This window comes from Puma concolor, chromosome A3 (genome assembly GCF_028749965.1).
Source record: "Puma concolor isolate L17-30 chromosome A3, mPumCon1.1.hap2, whole genome shotgun sequence".
NCBI lineage: Eukaryota > Metazoa > Chordata > Mammalia > Carnivora > Felidae > Puma > Puma concolor.
Window position 1 is genome coordinate 129,795,849 of NC_141669.1, and position 25,625 is coordinate 129,821,473.

The window sequence follows — 25,625 nt, forward strand, 5'->3', positions numbered from 1 at the left end:
TTTCTGCCACTCGAGCTGCCATGTGCCCCACGAGGGCCCCTCCAAATGTGACAAAGCAGTCCCGCGAGGAGCAGGGAGTGAGCCGAGGAGGGTAGGAGCTCTCGCAACCTTCTCGCGGCACGACTCCTTGAAGTCGATAAGCTCTCTGCTCTCTGTGACCTGATTTCCTCGTCTTTACAAAGAGAATTAACAATTTCTGCGACTTCCTTTATTTCTCTTCCAAATATGCTTATCATCTTACTGGCTTATGGTGAAGCTCTCCGAGAAGTTTACGGGTGGGGGACCTTCACCACTGCAACCGCCCTGGCAACAGAAGCAGTTCTTGCCAGGAGCTGACCATGTGTGGGCCTGGAATGGGCGTGTTCCTGGCTCAGGCCACTGTCTGCCCTGGGCTTGGCACACAGGGCTCCTTCTGCCTGGCCAGGCCTCCTTTCAGAGACTTGAACTCACTAGGCTCTGCCTTTAGTCTCAGGGGTTTGGCAGGTGCTTTTCCTTCTGCTTGAGATGTTCTTCCTTCTCTCCTTGGCCTGGTTAAATTCCTAGCTCTGATTCTGATTCTGGCTCCAACACCACCTCCTTCAGGAAGCCCTCCCTGATGACACCCCACGAGTCAGGTCACTCTGTTAACCACGTTTTATCATTTATCACTGTTGTATTACTTTATTTACTTGCTCTCAGCCCCCATAGGGCTCCCTACCCCATTATCTGAGCTCAGGCTTCCCCTGGGGGGAAGTTGGGAGGCCCAGGCCCATGAATCAGCAAAGTTCTCCTTCCCCTCTTGGCACTTTCTCTGTGGAGGCTGAGAGTTGGCTTACTCCAAGGGGGACTAAATTCAAGGGGTGCGTAGATGGAGGGGAGGTGGGCAGGGCCTCTCCCCATCCCGCAGACCAGCCGTCTACTCTCAGACAGCTTCTCCCACCTCCATGACGGTGGCCTCCCTGCCTGAGCCACCAACCCTGCTCCCCTCTTTCCCCCACCCTTCCTGGAGAGCCAGAGTGGGCTTTTCAAATCCCAGCCTAGTCCCCAATCTGCCTTGCTCCAAACCCTTCCCTGGCTCCCTGTTACTCAGAGATAGCTGGGCTACAAGCCCTCTGTTCTGATCTTACCTCTCTCCCTTAGCCCCAGCAGCACCTGGCTCCTCGCAGCTCCCTGCCTGTGGCCCTTTGCACTCGCTGTTCCCTCTGCTCTAAACACCGTTCCCCCGAATGGATGAAAAGCCACAGGACTCCCTCCCTCACCTCCCTTGGGTCTTTGCCCAAACATCCCTTTCCCGGTGAGGCCCTCCTTGACTGCCCTATTTAAAAATGTAATCTCCCTGCCGTCCCTTCTCCCCTTTCCCTCCTTTATTTCTCCCTATAATCTTGACACCCGGGGATAGTCCACATAGGTTACTGATTCATCTTGTTTCCTGTCTGTCTCTCCCACTAAAATGTCAGCTCCTCCAGGGCAGGTGCCTGGGTCAGTGCTGTTCCCTGCTGTATCCCCAGCAAGGAGTGAGCCCAGGGATCAGACCTGCCTGGCTTGGAGTTCTGGCTCAGTCACTTCCTGGCCTTTTCCTTTCTGGACCTCAGTTTTCCCACCTGAAAAATGGGACAAAATGTGGGACTGGAGTAAGGGCAAAATAAAACCCTGTTTATAAAGTGCCTGGTGCCTACATGTGTCAAGAGACCACCCCCTCCCCCAAACCAGCCAAAATCAAAACTCATCATTCATCATTTTGGGGAAATGGGTGACACCATTCTGGTCTGTCCACACCATGAACTATTATGCAGCTATTAAAAAGAATGGTTCCCAGTGTTCCCAGGTGACTTGTGTGGCTACTCTTGTTTGTTTGTTTGTTCTCCAGCGCATAGGTATTTTTTTCTCTAGGACTTGTTTTTAACTGAAATAAGTTCCAAGTGGAATACAATGTGCGTAGCAGTCTACCTTTGTTTTAAAAAGGAGGAGGGATATATACGTTGATATATATTTTTTTAGTTTTAAAAATCGAAGTGGAATTCACATAACAAAGTAGCCATTTTATTTATTTTTTTTTAATTTTTTTTTCCACGTTTTTATTTTATTTTTGGGACAGAGAGAGACAGAGCATGAACGGGGGAGGGGCAGAGAGAGAGGGAGACACAGAATCAGAAACAGGCTCCAGGCTCTGAGCCATCAGCCCAGAGCCTGACGCGGGGCTCGAACTCACGGACCGCGAGATCGTGACCTGGCTGAAGTCGGACGCTTAACCGACTGCGCCACCCAGGCGCCCCCAAAGTAGCCATTTTAATTAATCGTTACATAATTAACCATTTTAAAGCCTGCAATTCGGCGGCATTTAGTCCATTTGCAACGTTGTGCAACCATGACCTCTATTTAGTTCCAACACATTTCATCACCCCCTAAATAGACCCTGTACCCATCAGACACGTCACTCCTCACCCTGCCCGCCCCCAGCGCCTGGCGATCGCTAATTTGCTTCCTGTGTCTATTGGGTTTATCTATTTTGGGTATTTCATATAAATGGAATCCTATAACGGATGACCTATTGCGTCTGGCTTCTTTCAATTAGCATCATGATTTTTTTCGATTAGTGAGTAGTGTGTGCCAGTAACTCGTTCCTTTTTATGGGCAAATAACGTTCTATTGTGTGGACAGACCACATTATGTTTATCCATTCACCTGTTGATGGGCATTTAGGTTGTTTTCACCGTGTGGCCATTGTGAATAGTGGTGTTGTGACCAATCGAGTAGAATTCTTGTTTGCGTAGAGATTTCTTAAATGCGAAACAGCGAGATGCTAGAAAGGGTGAACAATGTGATCCTGATTTGTAAAAGAAATGACAGATAAAGAAATCCCTTGTCCAGGCATGGTCTGTATAGGATTTTCATGCTTACAGAAAAATATGGAAAAACCCATTCTCAACTGTCAACACGGGGAGAGAGAAGGCTTTTGCAGAAAAGGAAAAGAGAAAAAAGGATGCCAAATGAAAACACTGCACACAAAATGATTCCATTTCGGCATGTGTGACAAGTTACAGATTGAGAAATTGTGTACATCGATCTAAAAAAAAAAACCCGAAAAACAACAAAAGCCCCCCAAACTATTGTCTGCAAGAAGGGCTGGGCAGGAGGCTGATCCGATGGGGGAAAATGAGGTCGGGAGGAAGGGATGTGGGGAGTGCATATTCTCCAGGGTGTCCCCCCACCCACCCCCCGCCCCCACTGATTGTGAGGTCCCCTGGAACCAAATTGCCCAAGCGTTGCTGATTCCTGGCTGGGACCTGTGAATAGGAGCCAGAACCTTCCTTGTGGGGGTGCAGTGGTCCTGCTTGGGGCCCCTCTGCAGTGATCCCCTGCATGTGGTTCCCATTTCCTGTAGGGAGGTGCTGAGTCAAGGGGAAAGGTAGGAAGGGACGCAGGAGGAGGGAGAAGTGGGTGAGTGTGGCCAGACTGGGGGATGGACCCATTGGCCTCCACTGACCTCAGGGCCCTCACCCAGGAGGCCTGGCCTCCTGACTGCTGAACCTGCTTTGTCTCTGCTGTCTCTTTCTTCCTTTGGGAAATCTTGCAACCACCTGGAACATCGCAGGAGATGGTCATAAGGAGCCCCAGCTCCCCACGACCTGACTTTGTCAAATCTTAACATTTTAGCATATTGATTTCAGATCTGCAGTAGTCAGGGTGTGGCGGGAAACAGACGGCTCAAACCTGATACTTTGGGGAAAATGGAATGAAGTGACTCTTCACAGGTGTGGGCAGGGGTAAGGGAACCAACCAAGGAAGGGTGCAGAGTGGGGCCGGCATCGGTGGGGAACAGATGTCTGCAGGGAGGGGCTGCATGGAGAGGCCCCCTGGCGGGAGCTGGGAACCTCGGGAAGGACGGCTCTGGCCTGGGGGACAGGACGCAGCAGGGAGGGGGCTGTTATGCCCATCCAGCCCTCCCATCTCCTCCATTCAGGGAACCCCATAGGAAGCCCGGAGCAGGGGTGATGGCGCCCCTTCAGGTCAGCCTCCTAGGCACAGATTAGGGTGGGGAAGGTGGTGATCTGGAGGGAGCAAAGGAGGGCGCTCACCAGTTTGTCCCCCTGGAGTGGCAGGTGAGAATCCACCTTCGCCCCTGGTGTGGCTCAGTCTTTCGCTCTGGCCCACGATGTGGGTGACGCGGGGGGCTCTCGTGCTGACTTGGAACCTTTGCCCTTGTCAGGGTTTTGAAGCTCTGTTAATGAAGCACTTACTACCAGCTAAGTGTTGCACCCCAGCTGGTAGCCTGATACCCTCCCTCCCTAGTTTTATAGCTCAGGAAAGCAAGGTGCAGAGAGGAGCCAGCTTTGTGCAAGCAGGGCCCAGAGCTGGACCTGAACCCGGAGCTGCTGTTGTGGAAATCGGAGCCCTTGGCCGTGATGCCCTCTGCCCTGCGGCCCAGGTGTCCTCCGTTTGTGCTCTGTGAAGTCCCCAGGAGGACTGCCTCCCAAATTCCCTCTCACGCTTGGTGGCAGGTCCAGGGTACCCAGGCCCCCTCTTGGGAAAGCATCCTGATTCAGTCTGACCCGGGCTCTGCCAGTTCTACCTAGGCCTCAGTCTGTCCATCTGGAAGATGGGCACATATGAGCCCCTTCCAGCAGTGAAGTTTGAAGCTTTGATGAGGTGACAAAGCAAGAAGCCTAGGACCCCCGAGGACCCCGCACACGGGAGGCCGCCCCAGCTGGCCCTGCTGGGTTTCTGATTTCTGAGACGCCTCCTGGGGGCCGGATCCCCAGCTGGAGGAAGGATGAGGCCTGGCCCTGGGGGCCCTGGGGGAGGCCCGGTCCCAGGACAATGCCGAGCATTGAGTTCATGCCAGCCCTGGTTTGGGGTTGGAAAAATAGAGTAATCTGGGCAGGACTGACACAAAGGCCGGGGGGCCAGGTTGGCTGAGGGGCGTCAGGTTACCCCCCCACAGGCTGCAGCCACACTGGCGGCTTCCCTAGCGGCTCAGGGGGGTGTTTTTCTTTCCCCAAAGATTATAATTAAGTGAGCGATCAGGGCCCCTCGCTAAGGCCTCGCAGGCGGGTTTCGTTACAGGAAGAATTGCACGTACGGGGGTTCAGAGGGCTGACGGGGGCGTGTCACCACCACGGTAATAATGGCAGCGGTAATAACAGCCAGGCTGCGGGAGGGTCTCGGGAGGGTCTCCCCTGGGCCAGGCCCCAGGCGAATGGGTCCCCTGCACCACCTGGCTCCTGCCCGAAGCGGAGGATCCTGGGTCAGATCCCCATTTCATAAAGGGGCAAACAGAGGCTCAGAGTCGCTTTGGAGGCGGTTTCCTTCATTTCTTCAGCAGAGGTGGGGGGAGGTGGTGCAGGGTCTGGACTCACACGGGCCTCTGAGCCCCCCTGCCTCGGTTTTCTCCTCTGGAAAATGAGGCTAGCCCCGGGGCTGGCCTCGCTGAGCTGTGAGTGACGACTGAGTGGGTGTGCAGTGAGGCCTCAGAAAATGTCTGTCCCCTCCTTCCTTCCACCATGATGGCTCGGCCACCGAGGGGCCAGGCTCGGCCCTTGAGGACTTTGTGCTGGCCACATGTCTGCCCCCACCTCCTCCGTGAGTGAGGGGCTCAGGCCTTCAGGGGTGCTGGAGTGTAGGTGGGGGAGGCTTCAGATGATTTCTGATGTTGGGAGTGTAGTCTGGGCAGAGGGGACAAGTGGGTTCAGTGGCTAGGCGCTGGAGAGCACTGTCTGGGGAGCAGTGCAACGCTTCAGTTAGACCACAGCTCCATCAAGTCTTTGCTGTGTGACTTCAGGCAGGCTACTCAGGCCCTCTGGTCTCAGACTATTACCCACAGAACGAGTGTGGAAAACCTTCTGCAAAGCGCTGTTGTGAAGAGAACACTGCCTGACACATAATAATACTCAATGTGTGTTGTTATTCGTAACCGCTTCCCGCAGGAAGCCCACCCTGACTTCCTCTGGCTCCGGAGGCCGCCTGGGCACCCTCCCTCATGGGATGTTGCCTCTTCCACATGCCAGTCTCCCGCCCCCACCCAGATGCTCGGACTGGGACCGCCACGAGGGCTGCATCCCAGAGCCCAGCAAGAACCCAGCGTGGAACAGCCACGGGAGGCCAGGTGTTGGGTGAACGGCATCACTGAGCACCTACGTCCTGTGTCGAGCCCTTCACACACAAGTCTTGAGTTTAACGGCTTTCTTCTCCTGGGATGTCGGCTTCCCCAAGACTGACGCATAGTAGGTGCCCAAGAAATACGTGATGGAATTGTTGAGATAAACATGTACTCGGAGGAAAGGAGGTGTCTGAGACTGGGGGCCTCAACGGGCTGAGATCATGGGACTGTGCTCCAGGCTCCATGCTGAGTCATCTCAGTTCATCTGCCCGGCAGGCTAGTGCTGTTATTGTTTCCACCTCCCAGTTGGGGAAACCGAGGCACAGAGAGGCCAACATAGCTGACTCCACGTCACACAGCAAGTGAGTGGCAGAGCCAGTATCCTACCCAAGCCTGCTGAGTGAGGTGCTTGCCCTGAGAGTGTAACAGCATACCTACTCCCACCTAGGGGGAAAGTACTCTTACTGTACCCGTTGTGCAGATGGGGAAACAGAGTCCAGATGGCCTGCCCGTGTCTGCACACAGAAACTGTGGTTGAGCAGGAGGTGCCCGAGGGAGGGCCCTGGATACCCAGGCTAGCGCCCCGAGGGAGGGGTCGGAGGCCCCAAGCAAGCTGTCCCCTGCCTGTCAGCGTCTCTGGCCGATACCCTGGCCTCTGTTTACCAAGCCCAACGGTGCCTTCACAATAGGATTCTCTGTCCCTGCAGCTGATTTTCATTCAAGCCCTTTGTGCTAAAAAGAAAAAAATGAAAAGCAAACTTGGCTCTAAGCCCCTCCTGTCCCTTCCCCCACTTCCTAGAGAGAAAGGAAGATCCTAGCCTCTTTTTTCCCTCATTCTGGGGCCCAGAGATGTCTGCAGCCAGCCCAAGGTCACACAGCAGGGTTGGCCTTGGACTCCTCATCCAGTGCTCTGCTCATGGCACCCCGGCTTCAAGGCCGGTTGTGCCCTCCCCACCCCTGCATTTGCTCCTCTTGGCTCTGTCCTCTGGCCTGGGGGAGCAGAGGAAGTGGGGCCACTGTTCCCTGAGGCTTATTACATGCGGGGCACTCTGCCATCCCCAAATTCATAGGATCCTCAGCACAGCTCTGTGAGGTCCTGTCACCCCATTTAACAGATGAGAAAACTGAGGCACAGAGAAATGAAGTGCCCAAGGTCACAGTGACGGAAAGTGCCAGGGCAGAGATTTGAACTTGTGTTCCTACGGTTCTGTTGCTGCCACACCTGGTGCCTTCTTGTAGGGAGGCCTGAGCCCCGTTGACGGCGGGGTGGGGGACACGGGAGGGAAGTGGGAGCCTGGGCTGGGCCGGGACCCTGGAGTGGAGCCAGACAGCAACAATGGGTCCTCAGAGATGGTGGTGGCCCCGGGCGGGGCGTGAGCCGTGGCCAGGGGCCGCAGGGCTGGGCTGTGGGCCGGCAGGCTCAGCACAGCTTCCCTCCCCTCCAGCTCCTGGGTCGGGACCTGGGGACACCCCCCTGGCACCTCAGCTCCCAAACCCAACAGGTCCAGGGCTGAGGCAAGAGGCGGGGGGCCGGGCCAGCAGCCCCTGGCAACGATAATGGCTAAGTCACCATACCTCATGCTAATCTAGAACTACCTGTAGGCCAGGCACTGCATCAGGGGCCCTCCTGGATCCTCACAAGCAGTGTAGGAGGGGGGACTGGTAGGAATGCCCTTTTACGGATGTGGAAAGGGAGGCCCAGAGAGGCCCTTGGCACTTGCCCAGGGCCACAGAGGGACAAAGAGCTTTGGAAAGTGGGGCCCTCAGAGAGTGAGCTGCCTGTCCCAAGAGGCATACAAGCAGAGGAGGAGGGACCTCACCGGGGTTGCAGTGAGGCGTTAGTGCTCACCAGTGGCGGCTCACTGAACTCGGGGCCTGGGCAGCCGGGAGTTGGGGAGCAGATGAGGCGTCTTGGGCTGTGGAGGGATTAAAAGAGTGACTGGATGCCCAGGGTTGGAAATGTGGCTGCCATGGAGTAGGCACACCCTTCGTGGGGCGTCCACTGTTTGCAGAAACAGTAGCTCACACTTCTGGAGCCTGCCATGCACCCAGGCCCTGTGCCTCGATGGTTTTGAGTGCTCACTGTTTCTCAGTCGGCTCGCTGAGTGCTTCGGGGATCCTTGAGACTCGTGATACCTCAGGAGAGCCACCTCATTCACATCCCTCATTCACGCCAGCAGATGAGGGAGCCGAGGCTCAGAGAGGCCCAGGGACACGCAGGGCAGGTAATCGGCATGGCTGGATGCGTGAACCAGTCTGCCTCTGCTGTGTGGCCTCGGGCAGCTACTAACTTCCTTGGGCCTCAGTTTCCCTATCTGTACATTAGGTTGGGCTATCCATGGCATCCTAGACTTCTAGGTGAAGATTTGAGTGTCTGCGAGGCTACACTGTCTTCCCCCCAGGACCTTGCTGCCCCAAGTGAAATCCTCTCTAAAAGACTCCTTTTCAGCCTCTGCATTCCCACCACCTCTCTATTTCCTCCCCTGCCTTGGGGTTCATTCCCATTTGTCTCTTGTCCCAATTAGGCCATCTTCCGTGCCTGGAATGGTGAAGGCATTTAATTAAATCTTAGAACATGAAGTCTGGATGTGGGGCTGTTCCTGGATCAGTTATCTGGGTTCTTCACGTCTCCCGTCTTCATGGGTCCCAGTGGCTGCTGTGGCACCAGACATCACATCCCATATAACCACATCTTAACTAGGAAGGGAAAGGGGTGAGCCAAAAAGGAGGTTTTTTTCATCCAGAATCTCACTCTTTCATCAAGCAGGAAAGTATTTCCTAAATGTCCCAGTAGACTTCCCCCTGTGACTACATAACCATGGAGTCACACGTCTACCTTTAAACCAGGAAAGAATTCCCGGGACTGACTTAGATGAATGTGAGGATTCCGCCTCTCAGGCTGTCCCAAAGAAATGTGGCTCTGGGGGCAATGGGGCCACAGCCAGGCCAGCCATCTGGTGCCAGCCTCGCTGACGTTCATTCCCCCTCTAGACTGCACCGGTGGGCCTGGGGGTGCTGGCCTTTCTCTGGCTGGTTCTCTTGGTGGTGAGCAGCGTCTTCCCAGGCCTCCAGATGCCGGGGAAGATGCTCTGGTTCTCCCCGTCCTCCCTGCCCGGTCCTCCTCAGGCCTCGCAAATGGCCCTTGGGCTGAGGCGGAGCCCTCTCCTGCCTTCACCTGCCCATGCCCGGCAAGCCGGGCAGCATGGCGTCGGTCCTGCATTCCTAGTCCCTGTCAGTGTCGGCCTCGGTGCCCCACTGGACACACGGACTGCCTGAGCCCAGCCTCTTCCTCCTCCCACGTCTCTGTCTTGCTCGGGTTTCCAATCAGAGGTGTGGGTGTCACTTAACCTGCCACATCCACCTCCCCTCCCCCAGCACACACTCCCCGGCTCGGAGAAAGGCACTGCCGCCCCCAGCGATCAGGTCTCAGACCCTGGAGTTGCTTTCCACCCCACTCTCTCCTACCCCACGTCCAGTCCGTCCGTCGGCAAATCCCACTGGCCTGACCTTCCCCCTGCGGCCAGATCCGACCCGCCTCCCCTCCGCTGCCACCACCTGGCATGTCTTCTTCACCGGTGGCCGCCTCCCAGAGTCCTGTTGGAGCCTCGGTCGTTCACACCGCTGCCCTGCCCAGACCCCTCCCGTGGCTCCCACCTGCTTCCAGGAATGCTGAGTCCTCCCCAGCCCCGGAGATCCTGAAGGATGGGCCCCTCCCCTCCCCACGCCTCCACCCTCCCTTCTGGCCATGCTGCCTTTGGCTGCTTCTTAAACAACACCCCAAGCGTTTCCCCGCCCTCTCCCCACTTTTGCCCTTATTGGTCCCTCTACCGTTCTTCGGGATTTTTTCCGTGTCCTGCCCCCTCCCCTCACTTGGGCCCGTGCTCCTCAGTGAGACCTCCCAGCCCACCCCCTACTGCAGCCCTCCCTCTTTCTCGGTCCCGACCCTGATTCATTTTTCTGCCGCACACTCGTCATCCTCTCTCTGTATTTACGTGTCCGTCTGCTCAGTGTCTCGTGCCCGCCCCGAAGGTGAGCTCTAGCAAACGGGAACCGTGTCTCATTTGGCACGGGGTCTGGCACACAGGTGGTGCACTAAACCCCCGTGCCTGGCAGCGGTCTGGGCAAGATGACCTCCCGCGGATGTGGCCGTGGAGACACCGTTGGGGCCGGAGGTGGCTCCCGGCTGAGGTCTAGTGGGCCCCCTCCCACCCCAGGGGTGCTGCCTGGGCCTCAGGGCAGGGGAGGGTCCCAGGCAGTGGGGAGAGGATCTCTGAATGGAGCCAGGACTTTCATGGTGTCACAGAGCCTTCGGGGGTCCGGAGGTGACGCTGGACAGGAACGGACTGTAGGAATTTTCAGTCCACCCTCGTGCTCTCTTTCATCCTGTCTGATGGTTTAATTTTTTTTCTTTTTTATGGAGAGGTGTCACCCACTGTTCAACAGAAGATCCCAGTGCGGTGGCCCACGTGTCCCAAGTGCAAGCCCTAAAGCTGGTTTGTAAGGTGGAAATCAACCACGGCCAAGTTCCCCTTGGGGATTCCACAGGAAGGACACGGCCCTCCCCACCCGAGGCGGATGTACGGTTTTCATAAATTCGGCCCACCAACCCCCCACCCCCACCCCAGCGTTGGGACCCTGCCCAGGGGAGACTTGGCTTATGTTTGGGGGCCACGGTGTGGCTGCATCTGAGCAGACCCAGACTGGGGGAACCGCTAACCCATATCTCCCCCTCCTGGCATATCCACCATCCGATGGCTCTTTTCTCTCTGAGACTTTTTATTTTTTGCTGAGCACATGTAGTTGAATTCCTGTCAAAGTACCTAAATTGTGACTGCCCTGAGTGTGACAGAGACAAGAGTGTGTGTGTGTGTATGTGCTCTTCTGGTTCATCTTGGGGGACTCCTGGCCTTGACCTCTTCTCCAGAGTGACCCCAAGGCCCATCCTTTGAACACCAGGCTCAGGGGATCCCAGTCTGAAAGCCCACGATCAAGGTCCATCCGTCTCGTTTCCACGCAGGAAAATAAGGATGTGAGAGGTGAGAGAGGCAGAGCTTTGGGGACAAGGAGCAGAGTGGCTGCAGCCTGGGCAGGGCAGGGGTGGTGCAGGGTCCAAGGCCAGACCAGGATCTGAGGGAGGGCGTCTGGGGGCATGGCTTGCCTGTTGCTCTATTCATTCTGTGCTTAGCGTTCATTCATTCAACAAATGTTGATGAAGCATGTACTCTGTGCCAGGTGCTGAGAAGACAATGATCCCTGCCTACAAGGAGCTCATAGCCTAGTGTGGGAGATGGACATTAGCCAACTCACTCCCAGAAACGTCAATTTGTGACTGACAAGTATGAAGTGATGAGGATCTTTGATGGGCAGGAGGGTGCATGTGGTTGGGGAGGTCAGAAAGACTTTCTAGAAGATGCCGAGCTGAAAACTGAAGGATGAGTAGAGGCCGAGTGGATGAGAAATGGAGGAACAAATGTTCCAGCAAGTGGCCACAGCATGTGCAAAGGTCCTGTGGTGGGACAGAACAGAACAGAGGGAGTTGGTGAATCTAAAAGACCTTGTACCTGTATCTGTGAGGTGAGGGGTGAGTGAGGAGTAGGGAAGGCTGAGGCTCCACAGCGAGAGCAGCCTGGTCTTATGCTGAGAGCAGTGGAGGACCTTGGGAAAGGCTGAGCAGGGAGGAAAGTCACGAGGCACCTCTGCCCGCCTCTGCCTTCCCACCTGACTACTTGGCATGCCCTGGCTCAGCATCTTTCATGAATGTTCTCTTTGAATCTCTACCACTTCTGAAGACCAGCTTCTGAAGGTGCCAGGAGTTGAACCCACTTGTCAGATGAGGAAACTGAGTCTCTGGATCTTCCCATGGCCCCACCCGCTTCCTCCTGCCCGGAGAAAAGAGGAACGGAGAACTGACGCCCCACAGTCAGCTGGGAAGAGCCTGGGCTGGGAATGGGGAGGGTGGGGCCCTCAGAGGCCCGCACCCGGGATGGGCAGGGTCCTGCTTCTGTTTAACCACATCCCTGTGACATGCCCCAAAAGGGAAGCAGAGGCCGCCTGTCCTCATGCCCTGTACCCCAGGGAGGGGGCCAGGGATGCCCTGGTGCAGGGCAGGGCAGACTTGGATCTTGAACTTTGGGGTCAGCTGAACCCAGCTGGGTGACCTTGTGATGGAGCCTCATTATCTTGGCTTCCTCCTCTAAGTAGAGGGTCAGAGCCTCTCGCTTGGCTGTTCTCAGGATTAGCCCACAGTGGGCCTCACTGAGCGGCTGGCCGCTGGTTGTTGGATGAATGAGCTAAAGGTGTTTCTGTTCCTGAAAGGAGCAGCCAGTTGGATAAAGAACTCGTGTATTTGACATTGGACAAATGTTTGTTGAGCATCCAGTGTGTTCCAGGCATTGTCCTGGGTGTTGTGGAGACAGCAATGAACAAAGCACACATGAATGGCTGCAGATGCCCACCACCCTGCCCGCTCTGTGGCAGACATTGCACACCGGTCCTCTTTCCCAGTGAAACCGAATTCTCCTCAGCACTGTGCACCAGCTGGGGTTTGGCGCTCAGGAGGGCCCCACCTGTCTTCCCGGGGTGAGGCTGCGAGTGTGGACCCGGAAGATTCCAGTGAGAGCCCCTAGGCGACTAAACTGCCTCCCCTCAGTCTCTTTCAACAAATATCTATTGTTTTTAAATTTTTTTAATGTTTGTTTATTTTTAAGAGAGAGAGAGAGAGAGGGGGGCGCCTGGGTGGCTCAGTCGGTTAAGCGTCCAACTTCGGCTCAGGTCACGATCTCATGGTCCGTGGGTTCGAGCCCCGCATCAGGCTCTGGGCTGACCGCTCAGAGCCTGGAGCCTGTTTCAGATTCTGGGTCTCCCTCTCTCTGACCCTCCCCTGTTCATGCCCTGTCTCTCCCTGTCTCAAAAATAAATAAATGTTAAAAAAAATTATAAAAAAAAAAAAGAGAGCACAAGCAGGGCAGGGACAGAGCAAGAAGGGGACAGAAGTTCCAAAGCAGGCTCCATGTGCTGTCAGCACAGAGCATGACACGGGGCTCGGACCCACGAACGGCGAGACCACGACCTGAGCCGAAGTCAGACGCTCAGCCGACTGAGCCACCCAGGTGCCCCGATTTTTCAACAAATATCTATTGAGCGCCTGCTGTGTGCCGAGTGCCAGGGGCATGGCAGTGACCAGGGTGGATAGGATGCCTGCCCTTGTAAAGCTGGCATTCTGGCGAGAGAGAGACAGACAAACGTACACATAAGTAGTTACTTCCAGACACGGATACAGGCTATGAAGACATCGGCAGAGGGGGGCAGTGGGGCGTGATGGGAGAAACCCCCTGGCAGGGGCTGGGGGGGGGGGGCGGCTCTGGGAGGAGGGGGCATCTATTGAGACTGAGACCCAGCGACCAGGGGAAAATATGGGGGAACCTTTGCAACAGCAGAGGTCTGGAGGTGGGCATCAGGTTGACTTACTTTAGGAGCAGGAAGATGCTTGTGTTTCTGGGGAGGTGAGTGACAGCGAAGAAAGAGAGGGCATTGGAGGGGACAGGCGCCAGACGGCCAGGGCTGGAGGTCAGGGACAGGCGTGCGGATTTTATCCTGAATGTGATGGGCAGTCACTGGGGCGTCGAATCAGTGACTTGGTTGGGGTTACATTTTCGGCCCCTCCAACTGCTGCGTGGAAAGGTTGTGTAGGGGACAAGGGTGAAGCAGGAGGACCAGGTTGGGAAGACCTGTGGGTGTCCAGGCGAGCGGCGATGGTGGCTTGGACCAGGGTGGGGGCAGTGAATACAGAGATGGATGGCCAGGGCTGGCGGGAGGCCCGGGGCTCTGCATTTGGTTTCATTTTTCCTTTTACACAGTCCACCCGTGGGGCTCTGGGTCACTGGAGTTTCCCTGGCAGTGTGGATGGAGACCACGGCCTGTCTCCTGGAGAAAGGCCTGTATCTGGCCTTTCCTCCTCCCGGCCCTGGACCCGGCGCCTTCTCAGTTACTCTGTGACTGTCCCCCTCCCCCCACCCCCAACCAAGCCCAGGCTTTGCCTGTGGTCCCCCAGTATGCCGCTCCCGCTCTGCGGGCCGTCCATAAACCACTCGGCAACCCCTCTGGGGAGATGCTTATTCTGCAGATGCCTTCTTCAGATCAGGCGCGTCCCCAAGGAGGGGGCCCTGAGAGTCTGGGCCAGCAGGGGCAGATTGATTTCGGGGTCCCTGATTATAGGGAACTATCCAGGGGTAGCTTGCTGGAGGGCGGCCTCTTTCTCGGGGCGGTGTTCCTCCCATCCAGCCTGTTGCTGGGATGGAGCTGGGCGACATTGCCTGCTTACTTCCTGGGGTCTCAGGTGCTCGCTTCGACGGCGGCTGGAGAGCTGTGCTGAGCAGAGGCCGCCCTGGCTCCTCCGAGGGAGAATCGTAAGTGATCGGCCGGAGTCCCACTGGCCTCACCTCCGTGGTCTCCAACGTGCAGTAGGTCGTCAGGGCTGTGCTCCCTCATCGTGTCCCTAAGCCTTCAAGTGTAATAGATGCTGTTTGAAAACACCCTATGGCTTGGGTTTCTTCGTCGGCGACATGGGCGTGATGGTGACATGTGGGGGCAGGGAGGCTTGGAGGAGAGGCTTCCCTGTTCTCCAGCAGAAACTGGAAACGGAGGTCCTGAGATGCGTCGTCCCAAGTCGCGCGGCTGGGAGATGGCGGAGGTGGGATTTGAACCCAGGGCCCCTGAATCAGGGACAGCGGGTGGAAGAGTTGGGCCGGGGCGCGGAAGGTGCTGCCTGGATCGCCCTGTGACCCCGGGCTCCACTTCTGCTTTCTGCCCAGTGTAGTCAGCACACAGGAAGCTGGCTGGGGCCTCCCTAGCCCATCCTGTCTGCAGCGGGTGGACACGGGGTCCTGGCGTCACCCACCACCGCCCGGGGCCTCCCCCTTCCTGTCTTGTGCAAGACGAGGCGTCCCCTGCGTGGAATGGGCAGGCGGCTTTGGCGGATGGGTGGACGGGTGAGTAGGGGCCTGTCAGGTGGGGTCACTGCCCGCAGTTACCGCGAGCAGGCCTGGCCTAGGCCCCGGCCCCTTCCTCCTCCTCCTCCTCTTCCTCCTCCTCCCCCTCCGCTTCTCCAAACTTCAGGCAGCCTCAAGCAAGAGGCTGGGGGACCCAGGAAGCTGGGGAGGCCGCTCAGCCAACATCTTGTCCCAACGGAGCGGGCCTGGGCTCGGGCCATTATGGACAGGGCCCTAAACAGCAGTGACGGCTGTCATGATAATTCTCCCATCTGCTGCATGGCCCCTATGTGCCAGGCATGGTCTCATTTAAACACACATATTTACCTAAGCACCTGCTATTTGCCATGTGCTCTTCTAAGGCCTTTAGATCTAGTGTCCCATTGAATCCCACAAAAATCTCACGATGTCATGCTTTTTTGTTTTTTGCTTTTTTAATGATCCCTTTCTTCAGGTGAGGAAACTGAGGCCCTGAGAAGCTGAGGGACCAGCACATAGTCACACAGCTCAGCCGCTTCCTGCCTGGTCTGTGACCCAGGGCCCGCACTGTTCTGGAAGCCGGGTGGCCCGGAAGGGAAGTTCGTTCAGCCACCCTCCCGCTGAGCCGCTCCTGGCATGTGGTCCTCAGTTTTCCCATCTGTACCAGCTCTGCTGTCTCAGGCTTCTGTTTTGGGGTCAGAAGGTCTGGGCCAGTGCAGGGCAGGCGGCGTGGGGGGAAGCGACAGGGACGGAAGCCACCTCTGGGATGGCCGGGGTGCCAGGTGCTCTCAGGGCCCACCCGGAAGGTACTCTGGCTGCAGGATGTGGGGCAGAAGTGAGAGACCCTTGTCAGCAGAGGTGGGGTCGCCTTGTGGGGGGCAGTGCTGGGCCATATTCTCCTTCTTCCCCCAGAGGTTCCTGGGTGCTGAGCCCACAGAGGTGGCCTGTTCACCTCCCTCCCTTGTCTCACTTCCTCACTCCCTCCTGGTGTTTCTGGGATCACCTCCCAAATAAATCGCTTGCTCTCAAAGCCTTGCCTATGCCCACCTGAGCCAGCCGCCGTACCGTGTGGAGGTTGAGAGCCTTGGTGTCAGACAGACCTGAGTTTGAATCCTGGTGCTGCCACTGACCTTGCCTGTGACCTTGGGAACCTGCTCCCTCTCTCGGAACCTCAGTTCCTCCATCTATGAAATGGGAACTTAGACTCAGAGAACCAAGTGATGATGAGATTGACGGGGAGTTTGGCATCACAGTGACCGGAGCAGAGTTCCCAGCTGTGAGTCCCACGAGGGATGCTGGGTGCTATCTCTGAAGGCTTCTGCCAGGTCGGCGGGGGCTTGTGGGGGGAGCAAGAGTCAGGTGGTGGGCTAGGCAGGGGAAGAGGCCAAAAGGGAACGGGCCAGACAAAGGTGTGGAGGAAGAACCGGCCATGGATCTTCCTCGGCCCTGTTTGGCCGGCAGGGGAGGCAGGTGGGTGAGAAGCACATACAGCCTTGTGCCGTCCACCCCCACCCCCGGCCCCAACCTCTAGGATTCCAGGGAGCCTGGAGGCATGGTCAGGGCAGGGCAAAGAATAGTGAGTTTGTTCACCGTGGGGTGAGGTTGGGCTGGTCAAGGGAGCTGTGTCTGCAGGGCTCACCTGGGGTCACATTTCTGGGGTCACAGATTCCGGCGCCGTCTGGCCATGGGACCCCTTCACCAATGCTCTGCTTGAGGCAGGTGCGTGGGGGACTCGGTGCCCCACTTTTACCCTGAGTGGGGCCTCATGCCCAGAAGGGGCCCCCTGCTCCCCCCCGCCCCAAACAAGCCTGGGGTTTTCCCCATTGCAGTGATGGGAGCTTTAACCTCTTGGCTGTCCAGGCTCCAAACCCGGGGTTTCCCTCTGCTTCCCCATGACCAGTCCGTCCGTGAGCTCATTCAGGCGTCCGGGGGTTCACGTCCGCTGCCCTGCCCTGGTCCAGCACTGACTTCTCCCACTGCGACCTCTGCAGCCACAGCCATTCTTCATCTCCCTGCCTCCAGTCCTGCCTTCCTAAGCCAGAGGGATTCCCTCAGAACCCAGAACCCAAGACAGATCCTGTCCCTCCTCTGCTCAGAACCCTCCATGGTTCCCACTGCAGTCAGATGGGAAGCCAGAGTCCTTATGGCAGCCTTCTCTTCCCGGAAGCCCTTTGTAATTTGGCTCCCTCCCTCCCACCCACCCATTCTCTCCCCTATTCTGCTCAGCTGCAGCCACACTGGCCTCCTGCTCGCGGCCCAAACACGCCAGTTATGCTGCTGTCTCAGGGCCTTTGCACTTGCTTTCCCCACCGGACTGGAGAATACTCTCTGCTCAGCTCTCGCCTTGAGGTGAGTCAGGCCTCAGCTCCAAAGTCACCCCTCAGAGAGGCCCTCCCTGGCTATTTTTATCAGCCTTCCCGCATTTTTATCAGCCCATGCGATTTCATTTTCTTTCTAGGACTTATAGCTTTCTGTAGAAAATTACTCTGCTTATTCATCTGACATTTTTTTAACTTTATTTTTATTGGGGGGGGAGGGGCAGAGAGGGAGGGAGGGGATCCCAACAAGCTTCACGCTGTCTGCTGGAGCCCATCGCGGGGCTTGAACTCGTGAACCATGCGATCATGACCTGAGCCAAGATCAAGAGTCAGACACTTAAGGGACTGAGGCACCCAGGTGCCCCTGTTTATCTGACTTCTTGACTGTTTCTTCCACTGGAATGTCAGCATCACTCAGGTGGGAAGCTTTGTCTGTGTTCACTGCTGTAGTCCCAGCTCCCAAACACTCGTGAATGAAAGAGTGAGTGATGAGCGAATGAATGAACGAATGCTTTGACGGATGAGGGGGCTGAGGCTCAGAGGAAGCCCCAGGGGACTCACGTTCCAGGACTTTCTCCTGACTCACCCTGGTCTCTGGAGCCGTGCATTGCCCGTGCAGACACGAAGGTGTGCCAGGTTTGGGGTCCTGGGTAGCAATTTGACTTCTGCGTGTCTTCACTTGTGCTGTGGGACTGTCAGCTTCCTCATCTGCAAGATGGGTCACATGGGGGTCCCAGCGGCACGGGGTTGGGAGGGGCCGGTGTGTGGTGAGGGTTCAGCACGAAATAGGTGCTCAGTAAATGGGAGTGGCCGTGGGGGAGGCTCTGGCTTGTGGTCCCCTCCCCCTCTGCTCCAGGGCCTGTAATTACCGCTTACCCTGGCCAGTGGGCCCGAGAGATTCCATGTGTGGGCAGGGCTGTGGCCGGGGTGCTCGCCCAGCCACTGGCGGTCCCATGGGCACTCTCTGACCCTGGGCCTCATGGCTGACATTCCAGGCACGTTTCCCAGCCCTGGGGCTGCCACAGGCCACACAGGGTGGGGGTGGGGGTCGTAGGCTTCAGGCTGGACAAACCAGTCAGCCTCCTGGGCTGGGCTGCCTGACCACCAACTTCCTGCTGGGCCTCTGGAGGCCCAGAGGGGCCTCCAAGTCTTTCCTTCTGCCTCCACTGCCACCATCGCTGCTCATCCACACGGGCACAGAAGCTTCCATCCAGACCCCAGAAACTCCCTCTTCACATCCAGCCAGAGGGGTCCTTTAAAGCTGTGGCTCAGCCCGTGTTATTCCCCTGCTGAGTTGTAGTCCAATTGCTTCGAGAATCGGCCTTCAAGCTCTTCCCTCGGCACACAAGGCCGCACATCATCTGACCTCCTCTGTGTCTCTGAAACAGCAGAAGCTTGGGGCACCTGGGTGGCTCAGTCGGTTAAGTGGCCGACTTTAGCTCAGGTCATGATCTCACGGTTTGTGGGTTCGATGCCCACGTAGGGCTCTGTGCTGACAGCTCAGAACCTGGAGCCTGCTTCGGATTCAGTGTCTCCCCCTCTCTTTGTCCCCCTCTTATTTGTGCTCTGTCTTTGTCTCTCTCAAAAATAAATATTTAAAAAGAAGCCAGCACAAACTCATGCCGCCTCAGGGCCTTTGCACTGGCTGTTCCTTCTGTCTGGAGTACTCTTCACTCGAGTGTCCACGGAGCCTCCTCCCTCCCTTTCTTCAGGTTTCTGCTCACGTGTCATCTGCATGTGACGCCTCTTCTGAACCCCCGCTTCCATGCCCCGCCCACTATTCTCCATTCCCTTTTCTGGTTTATGTCCCCCTGGGGTGCTCATCACCATCTGACACACTGTAGATTTTACTTATCCACAAGGACACAAGATTTTTGTCTGCTTTCTTCTCTGTTGTGTCTCCAGTGCCCAGCACGGGGCCCAGAACATAATAGGTGCTCAACAAACATTTGTTGAATGACTGAACAAACAACTCTATGAGTTCTTGACAAATAAGGACCCTGAGCTTCCTGGGGGTAGGTGACCAGCCCAAGGCCACACAGCTAGTCTGAGACTGGGCCAGGAGAGGAGATGAGCCCAGGTTCATGAGATCCTGGAGCTGGCATCTTGGAACCCGTTTCGGGAGAATACAGATGGGACGGAGGCCCTAGCAGTGGATGCTGGTGATTCTGTGGCCCTGCCAGTCCCAGGCCGCGCAGCACTCGGGCTGATCCAGGAGTCCCGGCCTGCCTGCCCAGGCATTCCAGGCTCTGACCCAGGTTCCGAGCTTTCTATTTTGAGCCTTCTAGTCCCGAGGACTGTGTGTTCCCAGCAGGCGGCGTGGGCCAGAGGCTGAGCCTGGGTGTGGCTGTCACCCTAATCGGGGCCTGGTGGGAGGGGAGGGAGAGTGCTGGAGCTGGGGCCCTGCCAGGGAGCCCAAGGACCCAGATCCCCCAGTCCTTAACCTCTGTGCCCCTGGCACAAGCCTTGTTCTCTGCCTCACTGTCCCGCATCCAAGGCCTGGTATCTTGCAGGACTGATACCCTGGATTACACACCCCGGTTTGTCCCCAGGACTTTGGGACCCACTCGAATTCTGGCTCTGCCCCTTTCCAGAAGTGACCTTGGGCAAGTCGCTTCACCTGTCTGAGCCTATCTCCTCAACTGGGAAGCAGGGACAGTAAGAGCACCTGTCTCCTGGATTTTGCGGAGGAGACTCCGTGAAATACAACTGGTGAAAGTACCCAGCACTCAGGGAGTACGCGACAATGAGCCCCCTTCCGGGGGGCGTTTCTTCCCCTTGTGCCCTGAGTTTGTCCCCCCACTGCCCTTCTCGCCACCGGGTGCATTTGCATTAATCGTTGGTGGCTTGTCTGTCTCCCCCTCTAGAATGGCGAGGGACTTTTGTCTGCCTTTTTCACTGCTGTGCCCCCTGGGCCCATCATAGCACCTGGCACACAGTAGGTGCTCAGTAAATATTTGGCAAGAGCACCGAGAGGTGAATAATGAGCCCTTGGGCCACACAGGCCCTGACCTCAGAAGATGCGTCCCCACTCCCTTCCGTAGCCTGGTGGGGGGGCGCCTAGGGTTCTTAGGGGTGCTTGTTGGTAGTGGGCACCAGACCCCCTGCTCTGCTCATCTGTCAGCCAGCGACGCTGTCCGGATAGCATCCTCCTTGTTTCACAGATGGGGAGGATGAGGCGAGAGGGAGTCACCTGTCTAATGTCGTACGGTGGTCGGCACCTGAGCCAGGATTCTAGCACAGGACTTGGGGTGGGGGTGGGGGGGACGGATGGCTCATTCTTTCCCTGGAGGGAGTTGGTGATGATGGAGAACAGGGCAGGGCCGGTGAGGAGGCCCTGGAGGAGGGAGGGATGGGAGATGAGGCAGCCCCTTCCAAGTTCTATCTCTCTTTATGTCTCCCTGGATCCCTCTGTCCCTGTCTTTGCTCTGTCTCTCCTTGACTTTGTATCTCTCTCTCCCTCTTATGTATTTGACCCACTGCCCAGGAGGGGGTACAGGCAGCAGACCCCTGGCTTGGGGGTTGGAGCTGGGGCTGAGCTGGGGGAGGATTGACATTTGGGATTGAGCAGAGGGTCTGGAGCCAGACCCTGCACAAGGCCCGGAAGGGGCCCTAGGGACCTGGTCTGCCTGCCTCCACACTTCAGGGGTAACATGGAACCCCAGGTACCCCAGACCCAGAAAACCTGGGTTCAAATCCCCAATTTGTCATATTCCAGCTCCATGACCTGTGGCACTTAACCTCCAGTTTCTGTAAAATGGGACCATCAATAGCCCTGTCTCATAGGCTTTTATAAGGAGGAATGAGGTGAGGGCCATGCTTGGCTCCCTGAATCTCTAAGTAATAAGGAAAGCATTTGATAAGTAGCTACTTGTAATGATTTCTTTGTAACAGCTGGAGAAAGTAAGACTGAGAACCATTTTACTCCATGCATCAAACATTATTGGACATGTGCTAGGTGCTCTGTTTTGCATTCATTAACCTAGGGGTTGGTAAGCCGTGCCCTCAGACCCAATCTGGCCCCATAGCCTGCTTTTGTAAATAAAGTTTTATTGGCACTCAGCATGCCCGTTCATTTATTTATCTATAATTGTCTTCATCCTACAACTGCCATGTTGGGTAGTTGTGAAAGAGACCGTAAGACTCCCCCAAGGTGTGGGGCGCCCGGGTGGCTCAGTCGGTTAAGCATCCGACTTCGGCTCGGGTCAAGATCTCACGGTTTGTGGGTTCGAGCCCCGCATCGGGCTCTGGGCTGACAGCTCGGAGCCTGGAGCCCGCTTTGGATTCTGTGTCTCCCTCTCTCTCTCCCCCTCCCCTGCTCATGCTCTGTCTCCCTCTGTTTCACAAATAAATAAACATTAAAAAAAAAAAGCCTCCCCCAAGGTGAAGATATTTATTTCCCATCTGGCTTTTTACAGAAAAAGGTTGCTAATGCCCCAAGTAATCCATCACAGCCACGGAGGGGCTCATTTGATGGATTTTACGGACGAGAAACTAAAGTCTTCGCTCAGTGAGTCTTGCAGGGTTAGGCCTCAGTAAACAGACTCCGGTCTCGTTCCTCCTCCCCGGCCCCTGAGGGTCCCTCCCAACTCTTGTTCTCATCCTGCATGGCTGCCAAGTGGGCAAGAGGATCCCTACAGTGGAAGGAATCCGGTTTGAGGATCAGGCTGATCTCAGCTTGAATCTCGCCTCGGCCCCTCTCTTGCTGGTGACCTTGGGTGAGAGGTCTGACACACAGTAGGTGCTTAATCAGTGCACACCCAGGCTGTGAGCCTTAGCTTTCTCTCAGGCTCCATCCAGGTTATGGTACATTTCGGGGAGTACATTTGACAAATCACAGCCATTGGCTGGCTGGGCGTTATGGCTGTGGTGAATGAGAGTGCGAGGCATCGGTGGGAGAGCACTTTGGGTGACCAAAGGGCTTTCCAGAGCTCCGTAGGCGTGGTGGGGGGATCTCACGGTCCCCGGCCTACCCCAGAGTCTTAGTCTCTGTCCCTTGGCTTGAGGCCTCAGCCTTGTCCTTAACTACAGTCCCCCCTCCTCCTCTGCTTGTCTCCCAAGGTCCCTTCCAGCCTCTCTCCTGCTGATCCTGGGGAGCTCTAGTTTGCATTCGGCCCTTTTCCAGGGTCCCAGAACCCCGAACAGGCAATCCTTCCTGCTGCCTGGAGGAGGCGATGTTGGTGACTCGGGAACCTCTGGCTTCATCCAGCCCCAGCCCCAGCATCAGGGGCTGTAAGAATGGAGGGGGTTCTCCCCTAACAGCCTCGCCCACCGCCTGCTGTACTTCTTTGAGGGTGGCCTTCCCAAATTCATTAATTCGGTGGTTTATTTCCCCAGGGCTGGTGAGACCTTGGGAAAATTCCTTCACTCTCAGCTCTGTACCCGGGGCTCTGGTGGTACCTACTCCTTCGGGATGTTGTGAGGAAGAGGTGAGTCAGTGAGAGGAGGCGCTTGGCTTGGCCCTGAGCATGGCAAGTACTCAAGACACATGCTCCTGGGTTCGTTTGAGGGCCCCCTGGTCGCTCCCTGAGGCCTCCCCAAGACATGCCTGGGGCTGGGGTGAGGGGCAGTGGGGGACACAGGTGCCAAAGACACAGTCCTTGCCCTCATCTAAATGCTGGGGACTTTCACATGCATCTCTCCAACTTGGACACCTCTCCTGCCTCCAGACTCGGGTCTCACCTCCCCCCGCCCCCCGCCCCCCGCCCCATTGCTGCTGGGGTGACTGACAGCCAAACATTCAGCCTAGCCGTTATCCAACCCATGATCCTGCCCCCAGACTATCCCTGTCTCAGTTCCTGGCACCTCCTCCAGGGTGCCCCCAAAGCTGGGAGTCCCCTTCGACCCTTTGTTCTCACTCGCCCCCACATCTGATTTCTCACCATATCCTATTGGCCCCCCACCTCCACTGCCCCACGCTGGCCCGTGCCACCAGCCTCACCCACCCGGGGGACTCGCACCTACAGTCTGTTCTCTGCACACAGCCAGAGGGATCCCCTTAGACCCAAGTTAGATCCTGTCCCTCCTGTGCTCCGGGGTCTCCCAGGGCTCCCGCCCTGCTCAGAGTAAAAGCCAGAGTCGTCCTCATGGCCCTCAAGGCCCTGGGTAACATCCACCCCCAGGAAACCCTATGCCTCTCTGATGACGTCACATCCTCTCACTTTCTGCCTTGCCACTCCTTCCCAACCCAGCGGGCTCCTTGCTGTTCCTCTAATAAGCCTCAGACCTTTCTACCTGAGGGCCTTTGCACGTGCCAGTCCCTGTGCTTGGAAACCTCGCCCACTGTGTATTCACATGACTCACTCCTTCACCCCTTCAGGTCTTAGTTTGGACGCCACCCCTCAGAGCAGCCTTCTCTGGGCCCCCCTCCCTTGCCAGCATAAGTATTATCCACCTCCTCGGGGCGCCTGGGTGGCTTAGTCGCTTGAGCATCCAACTTCGGCTCAGGTCATGATCTCATGGGTGAGTTTGAGTCTCGCATAGGGCTCACTGCTGTCAGCACAGAGCCTGCTTCAGATCCTCTGTCCCCCGCCCCGCCCCCCCCTTAAAAGTGAATAAACATTTAAAAAAACAGATATTCCACCTCCTTTATGCTGCCCTGTCTGTACCCTGATCCGGCTTTATTTGTCCTTTATGAGTGGAGGAGATTGCACAGGGGAGAGGCACTCCCACGAAGGGGACAGCGTGCACACAGGCATGGGACTGTGAGCAGTGGGGGAGTGCAGGGTGGTGGCTGAGGGGCGATTGGTGAAGACAGTAGGGCAGGCTGAACTCCAGGATAAAGCAGCGTCCAGGCAGGAGGAAGAGGGCTGGGCCAACAGTCAGCAGGCCAGGGTTTCTCTGGCTCTGTTACTCCCTGGCTGTGTGACTTCAAGAAGCCATGCCTCTCTCTGGACCCAAGAATCCTCAGCTCCCATTGGAGACCACCTAAGTGAATCTGTTATTTGGCAGGTGGGGAAACTGAGGCCGCAGAACTTCTTCTGTGACCTGGTAAAAGGTCACCCCAGGGATTGGGATAAGCCAAGGATTGCTAGCAGTCACTCACAATTTAGCTTGAATGAGTTCTCTGGGTTCTTGGCTATCCAGTGACCTCTAGACCTCAGGGGGCCTAGGAGGTGGGAGGGGGTGGGGGCGCAGGGCTGAGACTCCCTGGGCTGGGCAGAGAAAGCAGGAGTGCCACGATGGTGACGATAGGATCTGAGGGGGCTGGGACACAGTCACACATCTGTGGCTGTGACACAGGCAAGTGACACATGCTGTCTGGGAGTCGCCCCTGGGCCATGCAGCTTGTCACATACACTTCCCCTCCACGCACAGTCTGACTTGTGCTCTGTTCCCTGGGCTGCCGTTTCCTGACTGTGTGACTCTGGGCAAGTCACTTCCCCCCTCTGAGCCTCAATTTCCTCTTCTGTAACGGGAGGTAACGGCAGTACCAGCCCTGCTGGCCGTTGGGACTGACCCGCTTGCTGTTCCTCAGACGTGCCAGGCACGCTCGCACCTCAGGGCCTTTGCAGTTGCTGCTCTCACTGCCTGTTACACCTTTCCCAAAGATGGCTTGCTCTCACTCCTTCTTCAAGTCTCTGCTCCAACATCACAGTGCAGTGAGTCTTTCTCTGGCCCCTGCACGCCCTTCCCCTCTGTAGCTCTCACTACCTGATGCGTCGTGATCTTGCTTATTTGTCTACCCCTCAGAGACAGCAGCTCATGATCATTGTTATGTCCCCACCCCCCGGCATGGCACCTGACACAAGAAGCTGCTCAAGAAGGACTTGCAGAATGGCTGAACGAATCAATGAACGAACGAGCAAATGGAAAGCACTCAGCACCATGCCCTGCCCATAGCAAGCACTCAGTACCCCACATGGTGAATGGTGTTATTCTTGGCAGTGGTTTCCCTCCCAGCCCCCCTGAATCCTGCTCTCACCAGCCCTGCGCTCCTGCTTCGTCTGCCCGGCCCAGCTCCCCGCTGCCGGCACAGTCTCGTCCCTGGGTCAGAGCGACCTCTGGGGAGTCGCAGGGCTGTGGGGCGGGCTCCCTCAGGCTCTGCCTCTGGCCTCCTCTTACATCCCTGGGGGGGGGGGGGGGTTAGAGGCTTCTGGGAAGTGGGCAGAGCGAGGCTTTGAAGCTCCCCTGGGTCAGACCCACCGAGCTCCCGGGCCTTCCTTCAACGTTGCCTGACGTGACCCTGTTGTTAGCAAATGGGACAGTGAGACTAGAGAGGGGCGGCTGTGTGGGTGTCTGGCCTTCAGGGGCTCCTGAGGCGGT

General features: G+C 56.7%; 2 long non-coding RNA genes across 4 annotated transcripts in view; one reads left to right on the forward strand and one right to left on the reverse strand.

Annotated features, from left to right (window-relative positions):
- Positions 1-25,625, forward strand: part of LOC147582792 (uncharacterized) — a 233,735-nt gene that overhangs the window by 86,189 nt on the left and 121,921 nt on the right. The gene's annotated exons all lie outside the window — the stretch shown is intronic.
- LOC147582796 (uncharacterized) lies at positions 8,613-9,773 on the reverse strand. Its single transcript, XR_015249519.1, has 2 exons — positions 9,632-9,773; positions 8,613-8,773 (listed from the first exon to the last, which is right to left on the reverse strand). It is a non-coding gene; the product is annotated as an uncharacterized LOC147582796 (long non-coding RNA).